This window comes from Sapajus apella, unplaced genomic scaffold, assembly GCF_009761245.1.
Source record: "Sapajus apella isolate SASKATOON/1434 unplaced genomic scaffold, GSC_monkey_1.0 scaffold38, whole genome shotgun sequence".
NCBI classification, from domain to species: domain Eukaryota; kingdom Metazoa; phylum Chordata; class Mammalia; order Primates; family Cebidae; genus Sapajus; species Sapajus apella.
In genome coordinates, this window is record NW_022436978.1 from 6323482 (window position 1) to 6330809 (window position 7328).

A 7328-nucleotide genomic window follows, 5' to 3' on the forward strand; every position below is an offset into this window, starting at 1 on the left:
GATGTATGAACTTCAGAGTAATGTGGCTTATATCAATTTTCCAGGATCTTTTGCTGTTTTTCTACCTTCCTCCCCCTGTTTTCTCTTCACAGGCCATGAGACTTCACAACCTTCTACATATGAGCTTTCCTAATAACTTGGGACCTCCCCGTCTAGAAATAAACCATCCTTCCTAGCCATGAAATACTAGATGAAACATGGGAACAGAGACTCATTTTCTCCTAAAATGCTTTCTCCAAAATATTTTTAAAAAGAGAAGGTGGGAAATGTAAAAGGAAAATAAATCTTGGGGCCCTCAAAAATCTCTAAGCAAAGGGAGAAGTCAAGCTGGGAACTGCTTAGGGCAAACCTGCCTCCCATTCTATTCAAAGTCATCCCTCTGCTCACTGAGATAAATGCATATCTAATTGTCTCCTTTGGAAAAGCTAATCAGAAACTCAAGAGAATGCCAGTGTTTGTCTGTCACCTACCTGTGACCTGGAAGACCCTCCCTGTCCTGCTTTTGCCTTGAGTTGTCCCACCTTTCTGGGCAAAACCAGTGTTCATTTTACATATGTTGATTGATGGCTCATGTCTCCCTAAAATGGATAAAACCAAGCTGTGCTCTGACCACCTTGGGCACATGTCGTCAGGACCTCTTCAGGCTGTGTCACAGGTGCACATCCTCAACCATGGCAAAATAAACTTTCTGAATTAACTGAGACCTGTCTCAGATTTTCAGGGTTCACAGATGGAAATGAGACATGTATGTAAGCTAAATGAATTGTTGGAACTCTTGTAAATCTTTTAAAGAGGGACAAATAAGTGTCATCAGAGTTCTAATAAGGGTTCAGGATAGACTTTGTAGAAGAGATAATATTCTGAAAGATTCTCAGTCAGAATGAAGCACCCCTAAAAGAGGCCCCTGTCCTGAGAGACCATGGTGTTCTCTCCTGTCTATTTCCCTCCTAGCTCATGCTCTCCTCCAATACCAGCTGAATTTAATCATTCCCAGCCCTCCCTTGCTGGATCTGGCCCTGTCCAGGGTCTGAATGCCCATGATCTTCTCTGCCCTTAGTATTGTTAAGTGCTCAGTGTTAAGTGTTAACTAGGGACAGTGCAGGTTAAATCCTGCCCTTAGGCAGCCACTCCAAGTCCTCACAGAGCCAGTGTGCAGCCTGCTTTGCTGAGTTATACTGGGGATACAGAACAAAAACATTATCTACTGCCCCAACCCCCCCGCCAGTTTTCTGTTTGTTTCGATGCCATTGAATTTTCTTAAAGGTTTTTTTTTTTTTCCTAGAAATCATACCTTTAATCTGCAGAATTTTAGAGGTATTGAGTAACTTTTTCTGTAATTGAAGGAAAGAAGCCCAGTATATTATTCTGTGCTGCTTCTAAAACAAAGCTGTGACTATCAGAATCTAGTGTTTTAAAAAGAGCCTATGACAGCTGATCTAAATGTGATTGTAATACTGAATTCTGTGGATGAATGAGAACTGGAGGAGCTGCCTTTTTCTTCCAGTGAATGAGCTAGTAAAACAAGTGCTTGACTTTAAGGGGAAAAGAGGGGGAGTATCAGGCATCCCCACCCGCTTTCTGTCTCTTAACTCTTACGTATTCATTAAGATGAGTGTTTGTATAAGCACAAATATTTTGTGCATGGAAACGGGTTGTCTGGACATTTAAGCAATGTTCTTTTGAAGTAATTGGTATAGTGGAGAGGGAACAATATGAGGATATTCAATTAAAAAAAAAAATCTCTGCCCATCCTACCCTAAGCTGCAACAACCCATACAATTTAGTCATTCATTCAGTTTGCACTGATTAAGTCCTTTTTATATCCCAGGGATTGTGCTATATTATTAGAGTGAAAAGATAAATCAATGCAGGCTCCCTGTTTGCAATAATACTACAATTTAGCAATTAATGGTTGATTTCTATGTACCAGCCACTGTGCCAACTGCCCTCTATGCATTATCTCAGTTAATCTTGCAACAATCCTAAAAGTAGGTTAAGATTGTTCCCATTTGCAACTGAAAACCTTGACAGACAGCAGAGTCAAATAACTTGCCCACAACTATACAACCAGAAAGTGGCAAAGACAGATCCTGTCCAAGTCCCTACTCCAAATGCTTTGCTTAAATTGCACCACCAATTGTCCTGTGGTTCTTTCTTTGAAGAAAGGGATTTTTTAAATCCCAGTTTCTATGGTTATTTGGAGTACAGATTTTTTTTTCTTTTCCTAGAGTTATGGAAACTCAGCATGGAGTACAGAATTTTTAATAATCAGTTGGGCATAATTTGTGTGGATAATCCAACATAAACTGAAATTGCTTTGTTACACAGAAATTATATTCAATGAGTACAATAAAGACACCAATTTCTGATGTACTCAATAAGGAAAAGTTACTGGTTCTAGTGATTATATTGAAATGTTTTGGCTGTGTCCCTACCCAAATCTCATCTTGAATCATAGCTCCCATAATTCCCATGGGTTGCAGGAAGGACCCAGTGAGAGAACATTGAATCATGGGGGCAGATTCCCCCATACTTTTCTCATGGTAGTGAATAAGTCTCATGAGATCTGATGGTTTTATAAGGGGAAACCCCTTTTTTCTTGGCTTTCATTCTCTTTCTTGTCTGCTACCATGTAAGACATGCCTTTTGCCTTCTGCCATGATTTTGAGTCTGTTAAACCTCTTTTTCTTTATAAAATACTCAGTCTTGGGTATGTCTTTATCACCAGCAAGAAAATGGACTAATACAGTAAATTGGTACCAGTAGAGTGGGGCACTACTGTAAGGGAATGTGAAAATGTGGAAGTGACTTTGGAACTGGGTAGCAGGAAAAGGTTGGAACAGTTTGGAGGGCTCAAAAGAAGACAGGAAAATGTGGGAAAGTTTGGAACTTCCTAGAGACTTGTTAAATGGCTTTGACCAAAATGCTGATAATGATATGGACAATAAAATCCAGGCTGAGGTGGTCTCAGCTAGAGATGAGGAACTTGGGAGCTGGAGTAAAGGTGGCTCTTACTATGTTTTAGCAAAGAGACTAATAGCATTTTGCCTCTGCCCTAGAGATTTGTGGAACTTTGAACTTGAGGGAAATGGTTTACTATATCTTGTGGAAGAAATTTCTAAGCATTAAAGCATTCAAGAGCTGACTTGGGTGCTGTTAAAAACATTTAGTTTTAAAAGGAAAGCAGAACATAAAAGTTTGGAAAATTTGCAGCCTGATGCAATAGAAAAGAAAAATGCATTTCCTGAAGAAAAATTCAAGCTAGCTGCAGAAATTTGCATAACTAATGGGGAGCCAAATTGCCAAGATGATGGGGAAAATGTCTCTAGGGCATGTCAGAGGCCTTTGCAGCAGCCCCCTCCCATCACAGGCCCGGAGGCTTAAGAGGAAAAAAATGATTTTGTGGGCTGGGTCCAGTGTCCCCCTGCTGTGTGCAGCTTAGGGACTTGGTGCCCTACGTCCCAGCTGCTCTAGCCATGGGTAAAAGGGGCCAAGGTACAGCTCAGGCTGTGGCTTCAGAGGGTGCAAGCCTCAAGCCTTGGCAGCTTCCATGTGGTGTTGAGCCTACGGGTGCACAGAAGTCAAGAATTAAGGCTTGGGAATCTCCACCTAGATTTCAGAGGATGTAGGGAAATGCCTGGATGTCCAGGCAGAAGTGGAGCCTGGACTGCAGGGGTGGGGCCCTCAGAGAGAACCTCTGCTAGGGCAGAGCAGAAGGGAAATGTAGAGTTGAAGCCCCCACGCGGTGTCCCTGCTGGGGCACTAGCTAGTGCAGCTGTGAGAGGTGGGCCACTGTCCTCCAGCCCCAGAATCGTAGATCCACTGACAGCTTGCACCATGTTCCTGGAAAAGCTGCAGACACTCAATGTCAGCCCATGAAAGCAGCCAGGAGGGAGGGTGTACCCTGCAAAGCTACAGAGGTGGAGCTGCTCAAGACCATGGGAACCCACATCTTGTCTCAGCCAAATCTTAAAGCTCCTTTGACCCCATGTTTCAGATCCAGATCTGAGACATGGGGTCAAAGGAGGTTTAAGACTTGGCCGCCCTGCTGGATTTTAGACTTGCATGGAAACTTTAGCCCCTTCATTTTGGCCCATTTCTCCCATTTGAAAAGGGTATATTAATCCAATGCCTGTACCCCCATTGTATTTAGGAAGTAACTAACTTGCTTTTTGTTTTACAGGCTCATAGGTAGAAGGGACTGCCTTGTCTCAGATAAGACTTTGTACTATGGACTTTGGAGTTAATGCTGAAGTGAGTTAAGACTTTGGGGAACTGTTGGGAAGGCATTATTGTTTTGAAATGTGAGGGCATGAGATTTGGGAGGGACCAGGAGTGGAATGATATGGTTTAACTGTGTCCTCACCCAAATCTCATCTTGAATTGTAGCTCCCATAATTGCCACATGTGGGAGGGACCCAGTGGGAGATAATTGAATCATGGAGGCGGTTCCCCAATGTGCTTTTCTCTTGCTAGTGAATAAGTCTCATGAGATCTAATGGTTTTATAAGGGGAAATCACTTTCATTTGGCTTCATTCTCTCTCTTGCCTGCCACCATGTAAGATGTGCCTTTTGCTTTCTGCCATAATTGTGAGGCCTCTCCAGCCATGTGGAACTGTGAGTCTATTAAACCTCCTTTTCTTCATAAATTACCCAGTCTTGGGTATGTCTTTATCAGCAATAATAACATGGACTAATACACATGTAAACTTTGAAAGATGGCCAAGCATGGTAGCTCATGCCTGTAATCTCAACACTTTGGGAGGACAAGATGGGAGAATCACTTGAGCCCAGGATTTCAAGACCAGCCAGCAAAACCTTGTTTCTACAAAAATTTAAAAATTAGCCAGGCAAGTTTGTGGCAGGCCAGGTCTTTCTAACGCCTGAACAGGTAGGCCTTTATGACAAGTGTTTCAGCACTGAGTGGTTAAGTTAAATATTAAAAGCTGGTAGAACCAGTGCCCTATACCAAGGCTGGAATGTAACAAAAGCCCACAAAAAGTTGCCTAGCCCTTTCCGAGGACTTGAAGCATGAAAAGATAACAAAGGAATTCTTAACAGGACCCATTTGGGATTAAACAAGTTTTATTGTGGGTCTTAAGGAACTCCCCAGACCTTCACAAACAAGCTTTCTTGGGGACTAAAGGAACTCCCCAAAACTCTGTGATTTAGCAGGAGATAAGATAAAACTAATCACCCTAGCACCTGGACCCATCTAGATTACGTAAATTAATTGAGGCTCCAGAGGAAGACCTTGAGGACTCAGATTTTATTTGCAGATTAGAGATCAATCACTTATGTCTTTAGATGAATACACACATACACATAGACATATAGCTTAGGAGATATATAAGCTCTGGAAACTTTGTAATTTTGAACTGGTCTTGTGACATTTTCCAGGCCTTCTCCCTATACTCAGTTACAGCAACGAACTCCCTTCTTTCCCAGTTTATCTGCATCTCATTACTGGGCTGCAAGAATAAGCAACCTAACCTTCGGTTTGGTCCAGGAACAAGTTGAGGTATGCCTGCCTACAGTGACAGCTATGCAGGAGACTGAGACAGGAGGATTCCTTGAGCCCAGGAGTTTGAGGCTGCAGTGAGGTATGATTGCAGCACTACACTCCAGCCTGGACAAAATAGCAAGTCCCCATTTCTAAATAAATAAATAAACAAATAAACAATTTTGAAAGACAAAAGTATATAATGAGATTCTCAACTCCTAAAACTGATTGGATTTTCTGAACTTCAAATTCTGTTTTTTTCAATGAATATCTAATTTATTACAATAAGCTGTTTTAAAAAACAAGATACAAAACCACATGCTTATTTTGCCTAACTCTTTTTCCAGTTCTTTTCCCAATGAATATATATTATTTTTACTTCTGCCTATTGCTACCAGGGACAGAGCCTGCTCTTTCAAGTAGAAAATCTAATTGCAAAGCTGTTGCCTCTCTGTTCGGGTTAACAGTGCCTTTTCCAAAGGCTTATTCACTCCTCCCCAGCCTCCTCCCTCTCTACCAGGCCTTACCCATGGCTCGAATTTTCTTCTCACTGACAGCCCTCACATTCAAGTTCAACTTTCTCTCACCTTAGCCAGCGGGTGCTACCAGAGTTCCCTCAGCACTATCAGCCCGCAGGATCCTCTCCAAGCAAGTGACCAGCCAGATCCTCTTAATTCTCAGTTGACAGGGTATATAGACACCCTGAAAACCTTCTCCAGGCTTTCTGTGTATTCTTTCAATGCATGCCTTTAGCTGGGAAGGGACATTCTGATATATGTGTAATAAGTAAAGCCGGGTGGCTCGGGATGTTTTTATATTTGCCCTTGCACAGGCAAAGTTCAACAGCTTTGTAACTGTTTGTTTTAAGTTTAAAATGTCTGTGAGTTTGGCCCTCTGACAAGCAGAGGGTCAAGGATAGATGCTGCTGCTTAGAAATACATTACAAATAAATGATGCCAAAGGGCAGCTCCCACTGACTCCATCTTTAGCTCTCCCTGCCAGGTATGTGTGGGCATAAATTAGCACAGGAACTGGCCTGAACAGGGTGAGAAATCTTCAGAGACTTCCCTGAGCATAGCCCAGAATCAGGACCTAAGAAAGATTTCAAAATGGCCGAGTGGCTTTGGAAGGGTCATTTGTGAGAAGGTGGGGCCAAAGCCCTACCCTTTGAATGTCGCAGTGGAGGTAAGGGAGAGTATGTCTGAAGTACATGAGATTTGTTAAGACAACTCTTAGTATTCCTATGCCCTGTGATTACAGTCAATGGAAAATTACAGCAATCCAATCCAGACAGGACTACTAATGGCCCAGATGCTTTAGGAACGGAGGTTCCGGTCACCTCACCAGGTAATGATCCATGACCAGCTCAGGTGCTTGCTGAGGACAAAGGCAATATGGAATGAGTAGTAAAGGAAGATAGTTATCAATACCAGCTACAACTACATGACCAGGTATAAAAACAAGAGGTGGAATTGTCATGAGTGTTTCTTCCTCATTTTGTTATGAGCATGTTACCGTGTGTATGGCATCTTTGTTTTCTTCCGTTTCTTATTCCTTTAGCATGTAACATAAGATGTATTACTTTATCTCACAGAATGTAATATTGCTAACTTTATATTAGAGTGTTTAAGTTACAGGATGTCAAGAAGAGTAAATATCACCTGTGAACCCCCCAAAATGAGACAAGTTTCAGTCAATTTAGAAAGTTTATTTTGCAAAAGTTAAGGACGCACACCTGTGACACAGCCTCAGGAAATCCCGACATGTGCCTAAGGTAGTTGGTACACAGCTTGGTTTTTTACATTTTGGGGAGACATGAGACAT

General features: G+C 42.1%; 1 protein-coding gene and 1 long non-coding RNA gene across 2 annotated transcripts in view; one reads left to right on the forward strand and one right to left on the reverse strand.

Moving 5' to 3' along the window:
* LOC116564819 overlaps positions 1 to 6093 on the forward strand; it is a 14409-nt gene extending 8316 nt beyond the window's left edge. Inside the window, exons 3-4 of the long non-coding RNA XR_004275115.1 lie at positions 4184 to 4254; positions 5402 to 6093. This is a non-coding gene — a long non-coding RNA (uncharacterized LOC116564819). The remainder of the gene's footprint in view (positions 1 to 4183; positions 4255 to 5401) is intronic.
* The window catches only part of BDH1 (3-hydroxybutyrate dehydrogenase 1), a 53666-nt gene extending 47370 nt beyond the window's left edge, over positions 1 to 6296 (reverse strand). The window contains exon 1 of the mRNA XM_032298195.1: positions 6092 to 6296. The gene's annotated coding sequence lies outside the window, so the exon portion shown is untranslated. The remainder of the gene's footprint in view (positions 1 to 6091) is intronic.
* Between the last annotated feature and the right edge of the window lie 1032 nt (positions 6297 to 7328).